At 44.0% G+C, this 22,775-nt stretch overlaps 1 pseudogene; it reads left to right on the top strand.

Annotated features, from left to right (window-relative positions):
• Rps10-ps2 (ribosomal protein S10, pseudogene 2) lies at positions 22,199-22,775 on the top strand (annotated as a pseudogene).

Below are 22,775 nucleotides of genomic sequence, written 5' to 3'. Positions count from 1 at the left end.
AGTCCTACTTAGAAGGGGGAACAAAATAATCAAGGGAAGTACAGGGTGTGAGGCATTTGGGAGAAAAAGAAGGGTGGAAGAGGGGAAGAATCAGGTATGGAAGGAAATGGAAGAGATGTACAGAGGGTCAGGAAATTGAACAGAGGTGTGTAGCAATGGGTGATGGGGAACTGGGAGTAGCAACCAGAAAGTCCCAGATACCATTAAAGCAAGAGCCTCCCAGGACCCCACGGGGATGACATTAGCCAAAATATTCCACAAAGGGGAGGGAGAACCTGTTGAGACCATATCCAAATGTTAGGCATGGCCCACCCCTGTTGAGGGGTGGGGCCACCCACACATCTCCAAAATGTTAACCCAGAATTGCTCCTGTCTAAAGGCAATACAGGGACAAAGAGTGGATCAGAGTCTGAAGGAAAGGCCATCCAGAGACTGCCCCACCTGGGGATCCATCCCACATGCAGACACCAAACCCAGATACTATTGCTGATGCCAAGAAGTGCTTGCTGACAGAAGCCTGATATAACTGTCTCCTAAGATGCTCTGCCAGATCCTGACCAATACAGATGCAGATGCTGTCAGCCAGCCATCGGACTGAGCACAGAGACCCAAATGAAGGAGTTAGGAGAAGGACTGAAGGAGCTGAAGGGGCCTTATCTGGCATCAATGGGAGGGGAGGCCTTTAGTCCTGTGAAGGCTTGATGCCCCAGTGTAGAGGAATGCTAGGGCAGTGGGGCAGGAGTGGGTGAGTGGATGGGAGAGCACCCTCATAGAAGCAGGGTAAGGAGGGATGGAATAGGGGATTTGCAGAGGGGAAACTGGGAACAGGGATAACATTAGAAATGTAAACAAATAAAATATCCAATTAAAAAATAAAACCTGTGAATTTCTTCTAAATTGATAAAAATCAGATTTGACAAAGGGAGACCCCTGATGATCCTGACTGTAGATCCCTCACCTTGGAAATATTTAAGAAATGCAAGTTAATAGTTAATCAATTAAACTTATGGTCATGTTAGATACTAGTCTAGTTTATTACAGAAATATGTTTCCAAGGTTGAACAGATAGTAAATAACTAGAAACAAGCAACTTTTGCCTATTCAGGTATACTGTAAATAGATAGATGGTCTTCAAAAACCTCAGAGATCTTCAGAATAAGACATTTAAAGATGTTTTATTATTTTTAAAAACACCTTTTTTGACAATGAGACAGGTCTGCTCCTGGCAGCACCCCTATTTTACTTCAATGAAGATAATGAGCATCAAAGAACCTCCGTATGGAGTTTACTTAAAAACGGTAAGCTGCCACTGGGCAAAGAAAACTGCCCTTGTTTCAAGTGGTGACAATATGCTGTCCAGTTAACAACATGCAGTGAAGTCAACTGCTGAGCTTTGCCAACCAAGGGTAAGCAGTCCTCATACTTCCTGCTTCACAGAAAAGTCTATCAGATATTCTGGGCCAGAAGGCTGAAGATGATTCTCCAATGACTCAGGGAAATTTGGGGGTGGGGGTGGGGGTGCTGTCTAGGCAGCAAACTATCTCTGTCATTTCTATAGTTTTGCTTGCCTACACTTTCTGCATACTCAGGTAATATTTATTCCTTCTCTGGCCTCTGATGAAGTTGAAGGCTAGATAGTTATATTCTCACAGTTAAGCTTAAATTGTTTAGGATTAGGAAAATGTTTTAAGATCTAAGATGTTTTTAGGTTGGTAATGCAATTTATGATAGGAATTGATTTAGGTACAGAACTCTGAACTCACCAAAATAGGATAGATAATAGAATACTTTCTCCAAGGTTGCCAAACACATATGGATTGGACATTGTGAATGCAATCCTACCTGCCAGTTTTCATAATTGTTAGTATTGTTTATAGTTTGTTATTGAAAGAGAAATAGACTTCTATTGGACTAAAATGAGGACATATAGAGAGAATCTCTTGTGTACTATATGGAAGCATCACCTATCAATAAAAAAATGATTAGCCAATGAGTTAAGGCTGGAAATAGGAAGTGTGAGTTCCAGTAGGGAGAGAGAACTCTGGAGTAGAGAAGAAATTTACAGGGAACACTGATGTGGACAGTCACCAGGGAGAAGTAACCAACCACATGGAATTAGAATAGAATAAATGAGATAATTATGTTATGAGCTAACAGGAACAAGCCAAAGACTTTGGCCTATGCAATTATTCATAAATATTTCAATCTCAGAGTTGTTATTTCTGGAACTTGTGCATGGATGGAAAAGGCCACAGTTACAGTGTAGTTTTTTGAAACCTCAAAGCCCACCCCCAGTGACACACTTCCTCTAGCAAGGCCACATCTCCCAATCCTTTTCAAATAATGTCACTCCCTGATAATTAAGCAATCAAATATATGAGCCATCTGGGGCCACCACACAGGGCAAAGGACATGTCCAACTGAACTAGCATGCAAGTCCTATACCATCCTCATCCATCAGTTAGGAAGATATTGAAGGCAGAGAAAACATTATTTGCCTCTACATTGTTTAGACATTTAGGATATGGATTCAGACTCCAAGATCCTCCATTGTGCAAGAGAATCCATCCTCTGTCATTCCCTCTATAGAGGATTTTCCTGATCAGGGCTACACGACTGAAGTCAGGAGCTCTCATTTTTGAAAACTTTTATTTCCCATGTGTTGTGGGCCGACCAGCAGCTCTCGCGAGGAACGGTTCAACTGAGATGGCAGCTCGGGATGAAAGAGAGGAACTAAACGGACGGAAGAAAGAACGAACGGAGCCAAGTCAAAACCGACTCTGATCAAAGCTCAATTTTACTATTCTAACACGCAGTTATGAAGGAGGGGAAGGGGGGCCGATTCCCACCAAATAGTCCTGGAGTCCAGTAGCAGGGTGACCACGTGTATGGCTCTGAACAGCAAAGCGGCAGGTTCCAGCAGTGGGCGTGGCAGAGCGATTGAGCAGCAAGCTCCATCCAGGTGTAAACAGTGGAACCATTAAGGCTGCGGGAGGGGAGGCTACACCCATGCATCTTTATTCTGTAATGAGGCAAGTATGCAATCTACTGTAAGGGGATTGTGTCCCATCCTAGGAAAAGGGTACTCCTTGAACCTGGGGATGTCCTGCCATGCAAGTGTACTGTCAGTTTAACATATTTTACTCAAGAAGTCAATTTTTCATAAACAGTGTTTTTCAAATACAGCTGAATTGTCATCTTACATTAAATAAACCTTCATTTTGCTTTGAACTTTGTTTTTGAGTTACTTGCTTTAGGCTTAACTCTGACAACATATACAGAAGATTATATAATGGGAGATATAAATTGTTCTCTACCTCCAAGCTTGTCTCCATAAGTGAGTTATATTTGTATTTAGCATGACTATCAAACAAAATTCTGAGCACATTGGAAGAACTTGATCATTTGTAAGGTGACAGATCCTTAACTTTTGTTTACGGTGAGTAACTCTCGTAAGGTTAGTATCTTTTTAACGTTTTATTGATTCTTTGTGAATTTCACATCATGCACCCCAACCCCGCTTATCCCGTCATTATCTACCTTTTGACCTTGCGATCTCTCCCCCAAAAGAAAACAAACAACAACAAAACAAACACAATCTCACCATGGAAGCTGCGGGGTGTTCCAGTGTGTTCCACACTATACCCCTTTGTCCACACTTCTTTACTTGTAAATGTTCATTGCAGGGAGTCATAGGTCTGGTTTGTGGCCTCTGGCTTCTGCTACACCATCAATACTGGTTCCTCACCAGGACTCCCCTAAGATATTCTGTTGTTGCCCTGTGTCATGGAGATCTTGCAGCTTTGGATCTCCAGGGCCAGACCCTTCATGCACTTCAGAAATTCACAGATAGAATAGATGTTAGGGTAGGCCAACTCAAAGCCTGGATCTGGACCTGGCTGGTACCTGAGTTGTTCAGCCCACCAGCTTTCCTGAACCCACACCACCAGGGCAAGCTCTCCAGCATGGCCCCAGCCACCTTAACTAATGCCACATAGCCTGCAAGAGGCAGGGTTAGTTCTCCCTCTCTTATGCTTTCATGACCCTAGGGACCACTTTATTTTGCTGCCCAGGCAAGGTACAGGGCCTGCTCTCCTGAGAGCTGTAGCTGATGAGGGACAGGGCCAGCTCTCCAGCTCTCATGCCTTTGGGTTGGTGAAGTGGGAATTTCTGGTTTCTCTGAAGATTCAATTGTGTCATGTGGTGCTTTTCAGGAAGCTGTCTTATGAGCGGATGTTTTGCTGAAGCAGACATGTGAGGGGGCATGTGATGTCTTGCTGGAGTGGACACCTGAGGGGGTGCGTGATGTTTGGAAAGAGTATAAGTAGAACCCAACAGACAGTGAAAGGACACTCTTGCATTGGTTCACATTGCAACACTTTGCTAGTCTTGGTTGGGCTTTGCCAAGGAATGTCTCACACTGGTACACCTTGCAATGCCTCTTGAGTCTTTGCTTGTCTTCACTGACCTTGCCTGTCACCACTTCATAAAGAGAAATGTGCCAAAGAACTTCTCGTGATATTCCAGATGCTTCTTGCTGTTTCCTCTGACTCATGCCGATTCGGTTCAGAGCCTCACAGTTTCTCCTGGATCAAGCCACTGCTACTGATTCATGTTTGGTGTTTGCCAATTACACTGGACTACTGATTTGTATTTGGTGTTTGCTATTGGACTGGACTGCTGATATCCTGATAATGAAGATTGGAATTGCCCCAAAGAACTACTTCTAAACAGGTCCACAACTCTCATTTCCTATAACAATCTTTCTCTCTTACCTTTGGTCAGTGCCCTAGATGGGAAGTTGAAGTGTTAAAGAACCCTAATTAAAGTAGGTTTTAAAGAATCTAAGCCTACAGGCTGAGTCACCCACACCTTCATCACCAAGGCTAGCTCTACTGTGCTGCCCAGGACAAGTGCAGAGCCTGCTCTCCTGAATCCTGCAGCTGTCAGGAAAAATTAGTCTCTTAGGTAGGGTTTCTGTTGCTGGGATGAAACTCCATGACCCAAAGCAAGCTGGAGAGGAAAGGGTTTATTTGACTTACACTTCCACACTGCTGTTCACCACTGGAAGAAGTCAGGACAGGAACTCAAGCAGAACCAGAAGCTGGGGGCAAGAACTGATACAGAGGCCATGGAGGAGTGCTGCTTACTGGCTTGCTCTCTATGGCTTGCTCAATCTGCTTTCTTATAGAACCGAGGACCACCAGTCCAGGGATGGTACCACCCACAATGGACTGGGCCACTTATTAAGGAAAACTTATACAGCCTTTCTTAACCTGATCATATGGAGACACTCTTTTCTTCTCTTTCTTTTTTTTTTTGTTGTTGTTGTTGTTGTTGTTGTTGTTATTTTTTTTGTCTTGTTTTGTTTTGCTTTTGTTTTTCAAGACAGAGTTTCTCTGTGAGGGCTGCCTCTGCTGGGATTAACAGTGAGTGCAACCACATCCAGCTTGGAGGCATGACTCTAGCTTGTATCAATCATGTTAACATAAAACTATGTAGCACAGTTAGGACTTTATAATTCATAGCTGTGAACCTTAAAACTTACAACTTCTGAATTGGAGCTCTACTAATATTAAAATGAACATAAGCCATAGATACAGTCCATGAGAGGCTGGGGACCATTTTCCTTGTCCTTTTAGAGTGCAGTTCTACAAAATATAAATTAATTTAGTAGATCTTTTATATAAAATATTTTATCATAAGGAATATAATCACAACAGAGAACAGTAAGACTGGGTCTCTTAAGGAGACATTTATAAGAATAAAAGGTGCATAATTATTTTTACTATAGTTTTTATATGACTCAGTTTCGCCTAGTGGTTCAAGCTTAACAATGTTAACAAAGCCATCCCTAATTACTGTCTCTTCCTATTTCCTAAACAACACTTGAATAGAAGTTACATACACAGCATCCTGTAGCAAGTGAAGACCAACTGTACGTCAGCTTTTAACTAGCAGCTCATTTTGTTACAGGCTTTAGGCTTTTTGTCTGCTTAGAACTTTATAAATTTTAACCCTTCCTCCAACTCAACTGTCTTACAGATCCTGGGAGGGGAAAAAAGTCTACATCTTAGTAGATATATATGACCTTGAACTGGGGAATATTTTTGTAAACACAACTGAGAAGTAGGAAAAACTTCAGAGAGCTTGACATCTGTAATTACATTTAGCCATATAAACTTTTGTATATAAATCGCTCTTGATAAAAAAAAAATTAAATACCCTGAGATTTAACAGCAAAAATTAAATTCATCATTTGTTTTAAAAGTATTTTCTAAGGGGAGATGATAGTGTTGGGCAACATCTAGGGTCTTTACTAAGTATATCTAACAGCTTTTTTGTTGCTGCATAGGTGGACTCCCTCCCTGTTTTCAGTTTTTAGCCTGTACACTTAAGTTCTTCCAGAAAACCTTGAGGCTTCCTGCAATTAGAGCCTAATTGCACACAACCCGTTAGAAGGAGCAGCCGGACACAAAGATGACAGTCCAATGACCTTGCCTAGCTGCTCCTTCCTTCCAGCTGTGAGTATTTTAAGCAAGTACAGCCATTATAATTGAGGGATTGTAAACAGCCCTTTTATTCAAAGCCAGTCTGTGTGAGCCCACAGATGAAGGCAAACAACCTTCTGAAAAGCTTAAGGAGTCTTTTTCTCTTATGTAGACATCAAGTTGCCTATATATAAATACCTGTAACCTAGAGGGCATCAGACAGGAAACAATAAAAATACAAGTGAGAATACCCAGGCTTGGTGGACCAGAAACAAAGTCAGGTCAAAGACATAAAGAAACCTCAAGTACAGAAAAAACTATCCTAACTCTAGGGAGCCAGGCTTGGAGACCCAGGGGAAACAGTGGGCATTAGGACACAGTGTAACTTCTATACCAGGTTTTCCTTCCAAGTCTCACAGCCAAGGGACTCTACTGCCATAAAAAAAAAATTTTTTTAAAAATTTAAAAAAAAAGCCCTGCATAGAAAATTTTGCCCTGCACTCGATGGCTTTTCTGAGATGAGGTCCTGAACTCACTGGTTTGCAAGGCTGCCAGGATGCCTGGATTCTGAGGGTGGAGGAGTATAAAAATAGCCAAGAGAGACAGATCAGTGTTGTTCTAACCTAAAAAGTCAATATCCGTTTCTGCACACGTTGTAGGTCTTCAGCTCCCGCACACATTGTTGGTCCTCAGCTCCTGTAGCTATTATTTGAGAACTCTAAAAGGAGTTTGGTTTTGGTAGGTTTTTGTCTGTCTGTCTGTCTGTCTGTCTGTTTGTTAGTTTGATTGTTTTTGTTATCCCAACAACAACCTTAAGGAGTAGTTTTGGACATAGATTTGGAACCCATGGTGGATGTGGAACAGTGGTCAAATACATCTCTGTACCCCAAATGTCACATTGACCAAACAGGCCTGGAAAGTAGGAAGTTATCCCCAGACTCAATACCTTCCAGGAGTCAAGAGATCACCAAGCCATGCAAAGTTTCTGGAACTCTCAAACAAGTGAGTCTCTGAGGCCCATGGAAAGCTCCTACAACCTTAGGCTAAGTCTCAAATTTAAAAACGAACAAAAAGGCACTCCCTTGAGCCCCTGAGACCTTACCAGGCCACTTCTGAGTTAGGTCCTGCAAGTTACCGTGGCTCCAGCATTTTGGCTGTGTGGGATGCGAGTTTTGTTTGAATGGAGAAAGGTCTCCTATCTGGGAGTCAGAACATGTCAGAATGAAACAGAAGGGAGAAAGATGAGGAGGGAAAGAAATGTCTGCCTCTGGAGGCAGATGGCCCCACCTACTGAGAGCCAGGACGAGTGAGTATTTGAGAACAAAAGGGCTCTGAGAGGAAGGGTTTCAGCGCCAGATGTTAGATTTCTCAGTCAGTGTAAAGAGAAGGCAGAAGGAGACCAGAGACTGACCTTAACAGATGAACCTGTGTTTATTAGGACGTACAGTGGGTTGTAGCTGGAAAATGAGGGGTCTGCCAGGGGGAAAGGCTGGCTGTGACCCTTAAAGGGACAGGGTGAGGGGCTTGTGAATGAGAAATTGTTGAAGCTCTAGGGGTCTACTGTGTGGGTCTGCAGTCTCTCCTTCCTGAAATTATTTGCCCAACGTGAGACAGACTATCTTGGAAGACAGGCTGTCTCTACCGACATTCCTTTCTGAACTGACCTATAAGGCTAAGCAAGGTCATCTGTAAACTCATGGGAATCATGTTTTTATAACCAAGGCACTTTATCAACTTAGACAATTATTTATCAATGATTTTCTTCTTGGTAAGAAAAATTCTCCCATTATAAAATTTCAGACCTTGGTGACCCACACCTAATCTAAGCACTTAGGAGCACTAAGCAGTGGATCTCTGTGAGTTCAAGGCCACTCTGTCTATGTAGCAAGTTCTGGGACTTGCCAGGGCTACATGGTGAGACCCTACCTTAAACATTTAAAAATAAATAAATAAATAAATAAATAAATAAATTTCAGGCTTTGTTAAGCAGCACTTACCTATAGCCAAGAGAGACAGTTCAGTGTTGTTCTAACCTAAAAAGTCAATGATGGTCGAAGTTCCTTTTCTGTCCCTGTCTAGAAGCCATCTGGATGACACAGCTTACTATAACCACTCCAACAGCCATCACGGTACCTGAGAGCAGATCCCGGATTTGTCATTCCCGTGATTAGTTTTTATTCTATCACAGGTGGTGACTGTGTCTTTTCCACATTGGCTGGGGTCCAGCCATACAGTTTTCTGGGTTGGCTAGTTTAAAATAATTGGTGCAAAGGAAATGAAGGAAAGGCAGGTGGTGTCCAGGCTGCTCCAAGCTAGAAGGTTTGTGGAATGTGGGAGAGGGGAGTGAACATAAACAAAAGTTTTCCCAGGTGAGGAGATGGAAAGATTTAAATTTCTTTGCATAAAAGTTTTGTAAGATAGGAGAAGTTTGTGGAATATATGTCAGAGAAATGTCAAATCCTGTGGAGTTGGAATTACAGGTGGTTGTAAGCCATCACACTTAGGCTGGGAACTGAACTCAATTCCTCTAGAAGAGCATCTCTTGTTAGAAGAACATTTTTAGCCATCAGATAGCTATTTTTGATAGAAAACGATTGGTTTTCCTACAGGAAAAATAGGGAGATCAAAAGTCAGAACTTGTGACTACCATCACACCAGTGAACTAAGGTAATACTGGCTACCTCCAAAAACCCAGCTTATTCAAACCAGTGCCTCAAAGCTGGAATGGAGGAAAATAAACCTGTCTCAATATTCAGTTTTACTAGGTCCAGAAATGGCAGGTGTCCCAAAGAGTTGAGAGTGTTACCAGATAATAGTGTGGAGACGCCATAGCAAAGGAAGAAAAATAAGTCCAGTCTACTTCAGTGAAACCCCATCCAAGTCACAGACTCAATCATGAAGTGTTCTTGATGGAGGTTTGAGAGGGACACTGAGACAAACTATTAGGGATAGGAAGTTTATTAGAAGAGTTATTAAAGTCATAGAGAGACAGAGATAGTCCACAGCATGGGGGCTCAGCGAAAGGCTGAGAGACAGACAACATGTCTATGTCTGCAAGTCTGTTAGCTAGCGACTCAAGACTATGTCTTAGTAGGTGCCTGTGAGATAGGAAGGCTGCTACAGGTACTGTGGATTCTAACATCACATTCCTATCTTTAGTTGTCATATATTCATGTCTTTCAGTCTCCTTTGCTACCTACAAAGAAAAGTCCTGGAAACATTACAGAGCAGAAGGATTTTTCTTGCTATGGTTGTGTTGTTTGAACACAATAAATAGCAATTCAGTGTTCATAAATACTTGGCAAAGTACATTATGTACTTCTGTGACAAAAATATGTATGTATGTATGTATGTATGTATGTATGTGAGTTGTGTGAAAATATGCCATAGAAATGCAGAAGAGAATGTCAAATGCTCCGGAGCTGGATTTACAGGTGGTTGTGAGCCACCACATACAGGCTGGGAGCTGAAGTCAGTTCCTCTAGAAGAGCATCTCTAGCCATCTTGTCAGCCCTGTATCTGATTGACTTTTAAAGGACCCACTCGCCAACACTGCTGCATTGGCAGTTAATTTTCAAACCCATGAACTCTGGGGGAAACATAAACCATCATCACCTTAGATTTCTGTTGCTGTAATAAAAGCTATGACCAAAACAACTATAGGAAAAAGAATTTATTTTACTTGCAGTTGAAAGTGCACCACAGGGAAAGTCAGGGCAGGAACTCAAGGCAGGAACTGAGTCTGAAACAATGGAAGAATGCTGCTTACTGTCTTGCTCTGTCTGGATTGCTCAACCTGCTTTCTTATATAACTCAGAACCACCTGCAGAGTGGGGTTGTACCTCACTACTAAGGTTGTAGTCTACCATGTCCAGACAGCTTTTCTGAGTTCATTGCAAAGTGGAGAACTCCCTTTTCTTAGCAGGGCTTCCTCTTCTCTACATGATCTTGGAAGTCAACCCCAATCTTCTACCTGAGGAATGTCACATAATCCTTGGCAAAATTACAGGTTCCACTTTCTCTCTCCAGATAAGAACCTGCTTAGTGAGCACCTGGGACTCCTGGAAGGCCTCTCCATGCAAATGAGGCATCCCAGTAGGTTAAGCTCCAGGCAGTGAAACTACATCCTAAGAAGAACCTTCCCACTCTCTAAGATTCATATGTAGCCCTTGATTTGTAAGACCCCCGAAGCTGGGCCTCTGCTCAAGTCCCGGGTTGCGCTGGCCGGCACCCCAATGACCCGACAGAAAACCACACCTGATGCAAACTGCAAGAGGCTTTATTGTCAGCTAGCTGAGGACGAACTCCTTTTGCCAGGCAGGGCAGGGGAGTTCGACCCTGAGCGATAACAGTAGGGGGCTTTTAACAGCTAGCTGAGGAATTGGGAGGAGTTGGGAGGAGAGTTGGGAGGAGGTGGGAGGAGTTGGGAGGAGAGTTCTTCTCTGCTGGGTGTCCTTAGTAAAATTACAATTATCGCATCTCTGGCTGTAAGGCTCAGAAACAAAAAAGGCTTTTTGCTCGCTATAGAGAACAAAGAGCTTATTTCTGGCTGTATTTTTAGAGATCAGGGAAAACAAGCTTGGGGAACATCCTGGGGCTTTACCTTTCAGGGAGAAATGCTTTAAATCGGGGTCTCACAGATTCACCTCAAATAAAGGCTATGTGCACAAACTATTTCATTGAATACTGTCTAAGAGAGCTGTTTCATTAAATAGTATCTGAGAGCTGTAACAAAATCCTCTGAAAAGGCCGCTGTCACCACCACCACCGCCACTACTGCCACCACCACCGCTGCTCTGCTTTATCCTTCCAGCAGCAGTCAGTGCCTGGACACACTGAGGCCTCAACTTGGACAACTTGGAACCGCCTAGTGGTGGCACCACTCCTAGTTAGCTGAGCCCTCCCACATCAATCATTAATCAAGAGAATGCCCACAGACTTCCCTAGAGACTGATCTGACCGAGAAAGTTCTCTCGTCTCAGAAACTTTGTATCAAGTTAACAAAACAAAAGCAAGCAACCAGCACTCAGGACGCAGAAGCAAGTAGATCTCTGGATTCGAAGCCAGTCTGGTCTACAAAGCAAGTTCAGGAATAGCCAGAAATCCACAGAGAAACCCTGTCTCAAAAAAAAAAAAAAAAAAAACCAAAGGATAAAATGCCAAAAAACAGAAAAACTGACCCCTTGTCAACTTAACAAACCAATACATTATCATTAAGCCACAGCCCTTCCTTTCTTATTTATCTCCAAAATTTCATATTAACATTAATGTCACAAAAAAAACCATAAATAACTTTTTAAAAAGTTCAACAGTCTTTAAAAGTTAAGTCCCAAGCCTGTCATGATGGTGCACACCTTTAATCCCAGCACTTGGGAGGCAGAAGCAGGCGGATTTCTGAGTTCGAGGCCAGCCTGGTCTACAGTGAGTTCCAGGACAGCCAGGGCTACAGAGAAACCCTGTCTCGAAAAACCAAATAAATAAATGTTAAGTCCCTTTAAAATAGCCAGCATCTCTTTAAATTTCTAAAGCCTCTCCTCTGCGGGCTCCTATAAAGTAAAAAATAAGTCACAAAACTTCTTGTTGGGGTCTAGAAATTGCCTTACAAACCACATAAACACCGATCTCAATTGAACATTATTGAGACCTGATCCTCAGCCCCAGGACATTCAGCTCTGAAGTCTCTCTACACAAAAACTAAGACATCAACTCAGCTATGACTTGACTGTGTTCCCTAAAGCCCATGGGTTAGAAGCACAGTCTTCAGATTCATGTTTGCTTCTTTTTGGATGTCTGCTGTTTGTTTGTTTGTTTGTTTGTGGACAGGGTCTATCCATGTAGATCTGACTTTTCCGAAACTCACTGTGTAGACCATGCTGGCCACAAACTTAGAGACCTGCCACCCTCTGTCTTCCAAATGCTGGGATTAAAGGCCTCTGTCATCATGCCTAGCCTCAGACTCACATGTAAATGGTGTTTGGAGGAAGGGCCTTTGGGGATAATTAGAATTAGGTCAAGTCATGAGGGCAGGGCCTCTATGGTGAGGAGAGTCCATCAGTGGGGAGGTCAGAGGACAACTTTGTGAAATCAATTCTCTCCTTTTGTTAAAAATAAAAAAGGGGGGCTGGTGAGATGGCTCAGTGGGTAAGAGCACCCGACTGCTCTTCCGAAGGTCAGGAGTTCAAATCCCAGCAACCACATGGTGGCTCACAACCATCCGTAACAAGATCTGACTCCCTCTTCTGGAGTGTCTGAAGACAGCTACAGTGTACTTACATATAATAAATAAATAAATCTTAAAAAAAAAAAAAAAAAAAAAAAGGATCTTGGTGTACACAAAAACAGAAACAGAGCAAATTAGCTTGGCAAGACAATTTCTTTTTGAAAAAAAGAACTTGACAGAATTCAAATCAGGACAGTGTGAGGTGGGGTTGGGGTGCCAGGAAAATAATTTGATGGTTTTGTTTTTCTCTTTTTCTAATGCAGATTGTAATTACGCCTTTTCCCCCCATTGGCTGATCTCGTAGTCTTTCTGGATTTGAAGTTTTGAAGTAATCAGCACAAAGGTAGTGAAGGGATGGAGAGAAAGTGTGTGTTTCATGCCATCATGTCCCTATAATATGCCAGAGGGGTCCTTGGGATACACAGTTTTGCCAGGTTGAGGAGGTTGAAAGTGGGGGAAATTTTGGATATTGGTCTTTGATGGGCTACCTACCTCTAATAGAAAACAACATTTCTCAGACGTTCACCATGTGACTACAGGGATGAAACTCAGGTCATCAGGCTTGGTGGCAAGTGCTTTTGCCTGCTGCGCCATCCCACCCGTCCTAGCAGCAGTGTTTTTGATAAGAGAAAGGGAGGGGTGGGTGAAGAGGCTCATCGGTGAAGTGCTTACCATACAAGTCTGAGGCATGAACTCATTCCCTGACCTGAAGTGGAAAGAGAGAAGGGATTTAAAGTTGCCCTCTGACATTCACATCGGTCTGCTGGCATCCATGTGTGTGCCATGCTTCCATACAGAGAGAAGAGGGGAGATCCACCATGCCTGCATGCACAGAGAGAGAAAGGGGGCCCCACCATGCCTGCATACACACAGAGAAAGGGGTCCCAATATGCCTGAGTACACACAGTGTCCTGCCATGCCTACATACACAAAGAAAGAAGAGGGGTCCCACCATGCCTGCATATACACAGAAAAAAAGGGGGTCCAGTAATCCTACATACACAGGGAAAAGGGGGGGGGGGAACCCCTGCTAGTTCTCTTTAATTGCAGGTCCCACATCTGTCCAGAATTGTTCATGCTTTGCAGACCTTGAAAATTCTCTGGAAGCACATAAGGCTGGCCACAACAAGGTGACAGCAGCCCCACCTGGGCAGCTTCCTCCCACTGTCCCACTTCCCACACAACCACAGCAGTTGATCCAGCAGGCTACCTTCCTTCAGTTTCGGGAGCAAAGAGTCCAGCAGTCCAAGATGAGATTTCCAGCACAGCTTTCTTCAGGGGCATCTTCCTCACAAAACATTTCCATCTTTTTTCTGCATACTTATTCATAGCCTCAGAGTGCCCTGGGGGGATCTTTTTATTTATTTATTTATTTTATGTTTATGGAATAAAGGTGCTGTGCACCATGGTGCATGGTCAGGAAGGTCAGAGAACCAATCTGTTGGTTCTTTTCTCCCACTGAGCTACGTCATGAGGCTTTGAGGCCAAGGCCTTTATGCACTGAGCCATCACACCCATACCACAACATTCTTAAGACAGATATTTTGGCTGCTATTGTTGTTCTCATTTTAAAGAAAATCACAGGACAAGTTGGCTTCCCAATTTAGATTTTCCCATTTATAACCCATATTGGTACTTGGTAGGAAATGTGTAGTAAGGCTGTGTCATGCTTAAACACGTTGGCACTTTTCCTTTCTCATATATACGTGTAATATTTTCCATCTTAAGGAGAAGAAAATTTAATTTCTAAGATCTCAAAGAGGTAAGGCAAGTGTTGCCCAAATAGTTGAGTCTGTCTGGCACCTCTGGCCCCAGACATGGGGGAGGGAGACAAGGGGAGGGGAGGGCACACTCAATGATGACGAGGAAACCCAGATCACTGTAGGGTACTTTCCATCTCTGCCCCAGCCACTTATCAGGGTCTAGAGGACTGAGAGCTTGTGTTGGGGGAGAGACAGGAAGTTTTAGCATCTGGTAACACCTTGGCAGGATGTGACTTGGAGCTGCCTGGTTAGCTGACACACCCTCTCTGACATCCAAGCCAAATACTCTAAGGACAGTGCTCAGCCCAGTCAAGCCCACAGCTGCAAGGAAAGAGGGGGTGGGGAGCATTCCAGCCCTGCCTTGGCTTCATCTTTGCGCTACTGCTTCCTGGTGTGTTTCTTTGTCACGTCTGTAAGCTTGAAAGTGACTTACACTGTGTCAAGCAGTATGGCATAGACCACATAAGGATGGGGGAGTTCATTCATGAAGTTGGTCCGTACAAGAAGGAACCTAGCACTTGCCAGCTGCAAAGGAGCTGGGCGTGCCAAGCATTCCCAACATAGGTTGGTTAATAAGCCTAGCCCTGCAGAGTGCTCACAAACACCTCGGTGTGGAATGCCTAATGAGGAAAGAAAAGATATTTACCATACATTACTAAGTAAAGGCTCCACACACAGGATTCTTTCTTTGTAATCAAAGTGTTCTTGCTTGACAGAGTCCTTTTCTAAGCCAGGCCTGAAAGGCAAAGGTACAGGCTGGATGCACCCCTCCTCTGACAAACAATCAGGTTACAGTCACCCCCATCTTTTCCACATCCCTCACAGGGGATCTGTTGGCCTTCCCACACCCTTCCGATACAAAGGGAGTTGTAGTCACATTCCATCCCCCAGACAATTGAGGAAGTAATGCTACACCATGGGCTGACCTCTCTCAGTCACTCCAGAGCCTCCAAGTAACAGAGTGCCCAGCTACAGAGTTACAGAGTGACACCCCACCTCAAAACAACAAAATAAAGCAAGCAGGATAACAGTACTCATCTGCCAAATCTCCCCCTCAGTCACCCCAGTTGCCCCACTTCTGGTAGGAGCTACATCTGTGAAGCCAGGATATAGTTTGAGCCCTTCCTCAAGGAAGAAGGAACACACAGACACACACATTTTAACGTACTTACATACTTGCAGGTGTGTTTATGGTTTCGTCCTCACACCGAGTTGGTTCATAATAAGGAAGTTGCTGGACCACCAGAGACCAAGCTGAATGCAAATCTAAGTTTGAAAGTTCTCCTCTTGTGAGACTATGCCGGGGCCTAGCAAACACAGAAGTGGATGCTCACAGTCAGCTATTGAATGGACCACAGGGCCCCCAATGGAGGAACTAGAGAAAGCACCCAAGGAACTAAAGGGAACTGCAACCCTATAGGTGGAACAACAATATGAACTAACCAGTACCCGGGAGCTCTTGTCTCTAGCTGCATATGTATCAAAAGATGGCCTAGTCAGCCATCACTGCAAAGAGAGACCCATTGGACTTGCAAACTTTATATGCCCCAGTACAGGGGAACCCCAGGGCCAAAAAGGGGGAGTGGGTGGGTAGGGGAGTCGGGGGTGGGTGGGTATGGGGGACTTTTGGTATAGCATTGGAAATGTAAATGAGCTAAATACCTAATAAAAAATGGAAAAAAAAAGTTCTCAGGAGGCAGTCTGTACAGACATACCTCTGCCCACTGCAAAGATGTCTGTCCACCTTCTCCCCCATAGCACCTCAAAGAAGGGTGTCTGCAGGATGGGACCGTGGGATGTTTCCCAGGCAAGCCTGGGAGTCTGACAGCCCTTTCTTGTGCGTGGTAGCTGCTCTGGCTTAGGATTCTGACAGATTGTTTATTTTGACTCTTCTTTGTTGTGAGGTATATTCATCAGAGAAGACTGCTGGACCTGGGTTTAAGTCAATAGAAAAATCTTTATTAACCAGTGGATAACTACACTGCTTGTTCAGGATCCCAGAGTAGCCCCGAGCCTTTTTCAGGCTGAGCTTTTAAGCACAAAAACCACGTTCCGTGTTGACGTTCTGTGTTGACATACTTTAGTTTACAAGAACAGTTAGCCAAAACTGGAACTACAGAACCCAAAAAGCAAAGTTAGTACCTTTAGAGATTTCCCCAGAACTGTGACTTAGATGGATTAGACCTTTGCTTTAGTGCTGGCAGGTGATTACTGAGTTTTACAGCCTGAATGGTACTTCCATTATGGAGTCAGTTGTGCTCACATGGGACTTACTAAGTCTGGGTTCCTGTTACATTCCTGACCTCCCTCATTATGAATGTGTGCTTACACATTTGTGCTTATATACAACAGGGTTTGGAACGCAAATATCCTTACTTTCTTTTATTATTACCTGTGTCTCCTATGACAGATACCTCATTGCTCTACTTCCTCAAAGAAATCAAAGCCATTGGCTGAACCACCTCAAACCCCAGCCTCACTCTTCCCCAGCTCCATTAATCCCTAGTCAACCTCCCCACCTCACCCACTCTCACCTCAAAAATCAGAGATAAAGGCAGCTCCCGAAACTCTACTCCCCACTCCTCCCGAAGCTGTGCTTCCCCCTCCTCTTACTATGTTCTTACTGCCTACCACATGAAACCACCCACAAACACACTGCAGAGGTGTTGGCATTGTTAGCTACAAGATCTGATATACGCAAGAACTCATATAACAGCAGGAAATGTATCACTCCTGGCGGGAGATGTGGTCTGTCAGTAGAGGGCTTGCCCAGCATGCACAAAGTCTCCTCTCCAACTCTTCCCATCTTCCTCCTCCCTCCTCCCTCCTCCCTCCTCCCTCTTCCCTCCTCCCTCTTCCCTCTCTACATTTCTCTCTTTCTCCAGGCATCCACTCATTTAATCTGTCAGTAAACAAAGGTTGAACCTCTTGCTTTGCTTGTTCCTGAGACTATAAAGGGAGACAGAAGTGACAGTCCCTGTCGTGAGGGACACACATTGATGTGTTTTATAAAAAACAGTGATATATTTTGTAGAACTCAATAAGCTGTGTTGGGAGGGGCTACCTCAGCGGGCCACTGAGGTACCAAATAAAGTTTATTTGAGGGCATGGGAAGGAGAACTGAGACTGGAGTAGAGGCCTGAGAAAGAGAGGAGACAGAGAAGAACAGAAAAAGAGAAGAGGGCAGCAAGGAACACATGGGGGAGGGGGGAGGGAGAAAGGAGTCAGAGAGAGTGAAGGGGTCAGAAAGAGAGAGGGGGCAGGGAGAGTCAGAGAGGCCAAATAGTCCCTTTTATAGCAACCCAAGAAGGAATGCTAACACATATGAACTCAGAAGCCATTCTTGTCATACTGACAGCTATGTAAATTTAGACTACATCTTCTGCAATATGTTTTAAAAATTACAGGGCTGGAGAGATGACTGAGTGGTTAAGGGCACTGACTGCTCTTAACCTGGTCCTGAGATCCTGAGTTCAATTCCCAGCAACCACATGGTGGCTCACAACCATCTGTAATGGGATCCGATGCCCTCTTCTGGTGTGTCTGAAGACAGGGACAGTGTATTCACATACATTATTTTTTTTTAATTACATCTGTATGCCAGGCGTGGTAGTACACAGCTCTTGAGAGGCAGAGACAATGAGTGTTTGAGACCAGTATAGTCTATATAGAGAGTCTCTGGACACCCAGGACTACCTAGAGAGACCCTGATTCAAAACACAAAAATAAGTAAAACTGAAAATATCACGTTTTTCCGTGTGTGCCTGTGCGTGTGCCAAGTGCATGCAGAATGCCCTTGGAAGCCAGAAGAGGGTATCTGATACCCCAGAGATGGAGTTAGAGGTGGTTGTGAACCACTTGATATGAACACTAGGAAACAAACTCTGGTCCTCTGTAAGAGCAGAAAGCACTCTTCACCGACATGCCATCTATCTAGCCTCTGATATAGTATTTCAAAGAAGTAAAGATATTAACAAATCCAGTATCCAAACACTCATTATCTAGGTCTATGGAGTTCTGGCATTTATATTTCTCCTGCATCTTCATACTGTATTGTGGGGCAGTAGACCATGAAAGGAAGCCTGGTTCTCTGCTGAGCTAAAGGCTTGAAGTCTTGGAGACCCTGAAGTGACAGTAGGAGCCTCTCTCTCCTTCTAGCACCAGGCCTCTGTCACGTAGCCTCAGCCCCTATAAATTTATGGCCATCAGTAACATAAGAATAAATCTTAAATGTATCACATTCTATGTGTTGTTTTTAAAGTTTGTTTGTTTTGGGTTTTCGAGACAAGATATCACTATGTAGACCAGGCTGACCTTGAACACACAAAGATTCACCTGCTTCTCCCTCCTGAGTGCTCTGATTAAAGGCGTGCATCATCATGCTGGACTCTATGTGTCATTTTTTTTATAAGATTTTATTTTATGTCTGTGAATACACTGTCTTCAGACACACCAGAAGAGGACATCAGATCCCATTACAGATGGTTGTGAGCCACCATGCGGTTGCTGGGAATTGAACTCAGGACCTCTGGAAGAGGAGTCAATGCTCTTAACCACTGAGCCATCTCCCCAGCCCCTCTATGTGTCATTTTTAATGTTTTGGGGTTTTTCCCCCCTTTGGCTCAACAATAGGTTTTTGAACTTTATCTGTTAACATTTGTAGGGTTTATTCTCTCTCCTGCCAATAGCAGGGCAGATAATTTTCAGATTTCCCCTAGGATAAGCAACACTATATAGCAAATGCAGAAGTCAGCTGTGAAGGACCTGTGAGACTAAAGTATTTTAAGCATGAGCAGATTATTTTTCAAAGTGTTCTTTGTTCAGCGTATAACAATGTATACTTTCACCAGTAGCCTGTTGCGATATGTCTGTTTATCTTCTCTCTGAATACCTAGTAGCGCCTCCGCTCCACTGCTGGTATGAGATGGTGTCTCCTGGAGTTTAAATAGTCATTCCCTTGATTATTAGTGCAGCTGCTGTTCCCTTTGATCTATCTTTCTCTGTCATGGTTTCCAGTGCTGTCCTAGCATCCTATTGGGAAGAGTTCTGTATCCAAGTGCAGGTGCTCACCTGCCAGTCTTCTGAGTGATGAACACATTCATTCTTTATCTTGAATCTTGTCTCCATTTCTGTCTGGCATCCCTTTCAATGGGAATCGCCTAAGTGAAGCAGGTAAAATGTTACCCTCTACTTATGTGATTTTTTTTTATAACCTATTTAAAAAATCTTTTGGGGCTGGCAAGATGGTCCATTAGTTAAGAGCACTTGTTGCTCTTGAAGAGGACCTGGGCTCAATTCTCAGCACCCACATGGTGACTCACAACCATCCACAACTCCAGTTCCAGTGGACCTGCAGGCACCAAGCATGTATGCAGTGCATATACATATATTCGGCAAAATATGCACACATAATGTAAAATGAATAAATCTCAAAAAGAAGAAAAAGAATTTTTTTCTGCCCAAACATAATAAAGACCTCTCTCTATCATCTTTTTAAAACTTTAAAGATTAACTTTTAAGATATTTCTTTGGGGATAAGAAGATTAAAAACCTAATGTTATGTTTTTCTACATTTCACTTTCCCAAGTATTACTTTTAAGAAACATTTATTTATATCGCATGTGAGTGCATGTATGTGCATGTTGTGTGTACATGTGCATGAGTGTCTGAGCACTCTGTGTGTGAGTGTGCATGCACATGTGTGTGTGTGTGTGTGTGTGAGAGAGAGAGAGAGAGAGAGAGAGAGAGAGAGAGAGAGAGAGAGATTGTATAGTCATGCATGTGGAAGCTTCCCAACTTGATTCCTGCCTTCCCAGGAGTGTGTCGCAGGTATTAAAATCAGGTCATCCGGCTTGGCATCAAACACTGCCGCTTACTGAGTCATCCCCACAGCCCTGCTCTGCTTAGCTCTCGAAGTAATTTCTTCCTCCTGTGATTTGAGATCCCAGCTGCTGTGTATCTCTCTTCCATATGTGCGTGGGTCTCACGCAGGGTTCTGTGTTCTGTTTTGCCACCCCACTCTCTTGTTTCCATTCCCCCACCGTTCCACTGAGTCCCTTCAGCCTGGAGATTAAGTCTTCTCCACCCCACTGCCTTGTGTTCTTTTCCAAAATTATCTGGTTGCTGATCTGCTTTGTGAATTTTAAGATCAGCTTGTCAAGTTCCATCCCAAAGGGAACTTCATTGAGATCTGGGTAGAATTTTAATTGGGTTTGCAGATTACTTGGTAGGGGCATCAGCAGGAAGTTGAGTCTTCTGACCCATGAATCTTAATTGGATTACATACTGCTTGCTTGCCAGGAGTTTGCAGGACGCAGAGTCTTCTGATCCATGAACATGTTTCTTCATTTATTTTTGGTCTTTTTAATTTTTTTCACAAGGCTTTGTCATTTCCTCCACTAAAAAGTTCCATGCCTTGGACCAGTGAGATGGCTCAGTGGGTAAAACCGCCTGCCATCAAGTATGACAACCTGCGTTCTCTCTCCCTCTGTGCACACACTCTTTGTCTCATTCTCTTCCCCTCCCCTCTGCCCTCCTCCCCATGATGACTTCCCTGGTCTTGGAGGGACCAGTGTACCATCCAAGAGCTGCTTTCAAATAAACCTGCAATTATATATACTTTAATCTGGCTTGAATTGGCTCATTTCACCAATGCAGAATAACTTATCGCCCTTTCCAATTATTTTTTAAATGTTTATTGTAAAACTGTTGAAAAAAAAATCACACAAAGTTAACCAGACCCAAAGTTAGAGCAGCCCTTTGGCATGAGCACTGTGAAGCTTCACATTGGATTTTATACTTTCACTGGCAAATATATAATTTTGCAAGTTCTACTACCAACACCAAAACTCTGTGACAGAGTTAGCACTGAAAACAGCAATTAGCTTATCTCCTCTTGTGCCTATTGCCTGCACTCAGTTCTTCCTTGGTCCCCTATTTTAACCCTTTCTGTTATTCTGCAACCACATGTACATATGTTCACATGTGTGCATGTGCTAGTAACAGATTCTACATATGAGGGAGGACATGTATTGTGGGGCTTTGGAGGGACGGCATTTGTGGTTTAATAATAAAGGCATGAAGACATCTATATATAATAGGTTAGCTCTCTGGCACCAGAGAAATGAGCCAATTCAAAGGCAGTTTTATTGGGGTGCAAGTTCACTGGCCCCAAGGATTGAGGCCAGGGGAGTAGCCATGGGGAGAGAAGAGGGTGGAGAGAAAGAAAGGGCACACATGCAGAGAGAGAACAGAAGGAGGAGAGGGAGACAGAGAGAGGGAAAGAGAGGACAGCAAGAGGGAGAGGGAGGGAGAGGAAGGAAGAGAGAGAGAGAGAGCACAAAACTTCTGAATTATATAGGGAAGAGCCTCTGGGCTGCAAAGTTCAGGACTGGGAGCAGGGTATTCCAAGGTAGAGTCTGAGGGATGCTGGGAGAACCTGGAGGCCAGGTCTGCTTTGATATGTAAAATATGCACCTCAATATAGTCTAAGGCTGTTGGCTTTTTTTTTCCCCCTGAGGCAGTCTCTCAGCTAGCTTCTAACTTAACCAACTTCTCTGCCTTTGCTTTCCTCCACATGGCTCCCACTGTTCTACCTCTCAGTTCCTCCTGTACCATGCCTGCCCGGACACTGCCTTGCTTCCCGCCCTGACAATAATGGACTGAACCTCTGAACCTGTAAGCCAGCCCCAATTAAATGTTGTCCTTTTAAGATTTGCCTTGGGCCTTTCCAGCCTCCGCCTCGGACCCTGCAGCCGCCGCGATGTTGATGCCTAAGAAGAATCGGATTGCCATCTACGAACTCCTTTTTAAGGAGGGCGTGATGGTCGCCAAAAAGGATGTCCACATGCCTAAGCACCCGGAGCTGGCAGACAAAAATGTGCCCAACCTTCATGTAATGAAGGCCATGCAGTCTCTCAAGTCTCGAGGCTACGTGAAGGAACAGTTTGCTTGGAGACATTTCTACTGGTACCTTACGAACGAGGGCATCCAGTATCTCCGAGACTACCTGCACCTACCCCCGGAGATCGTGCCCGCCACCCTGCGTCGCAGCCGTCCCGAGACCGGCAGGCCTCGGCCCAAAGGTCCAGAGGGTGAGCGACCTGCAAGATTCACAAGAGGGGAGGCTGACAGAGACACCTACAGAAGGAGCGCCGTGCCCCCTGGAGCCGACAAGAAAGCTGAGGCTGGGGCTGGCTGGGCCACTGAGTTCCAGTTTAGAGGCGGCTTTGGTCATGGACGTGGTCAGCCACCTCAGTGAAGTTGGAGTTTATGTTGTATTGAATAAACTTTAAAGAAAAA

Source organism: Mus musculus, chromosome 16 (assembly GCF_000001635.26).
Source record: "Mus musculus strain C57BL/6J chromosome 16, GRCm38.p6 C57BL/6J".
Taxonomy (NCBI): Eukaryota; Metazoa; Chordata; class Mammalia; order Rodentia; family Muridae; genus Mus; species Mus musculus.
The sequence above is the reverse complement of the archived record's forward strand: the minus strand, read 5'-3'. Positions and strand labels throughout refer to the sequence as shown.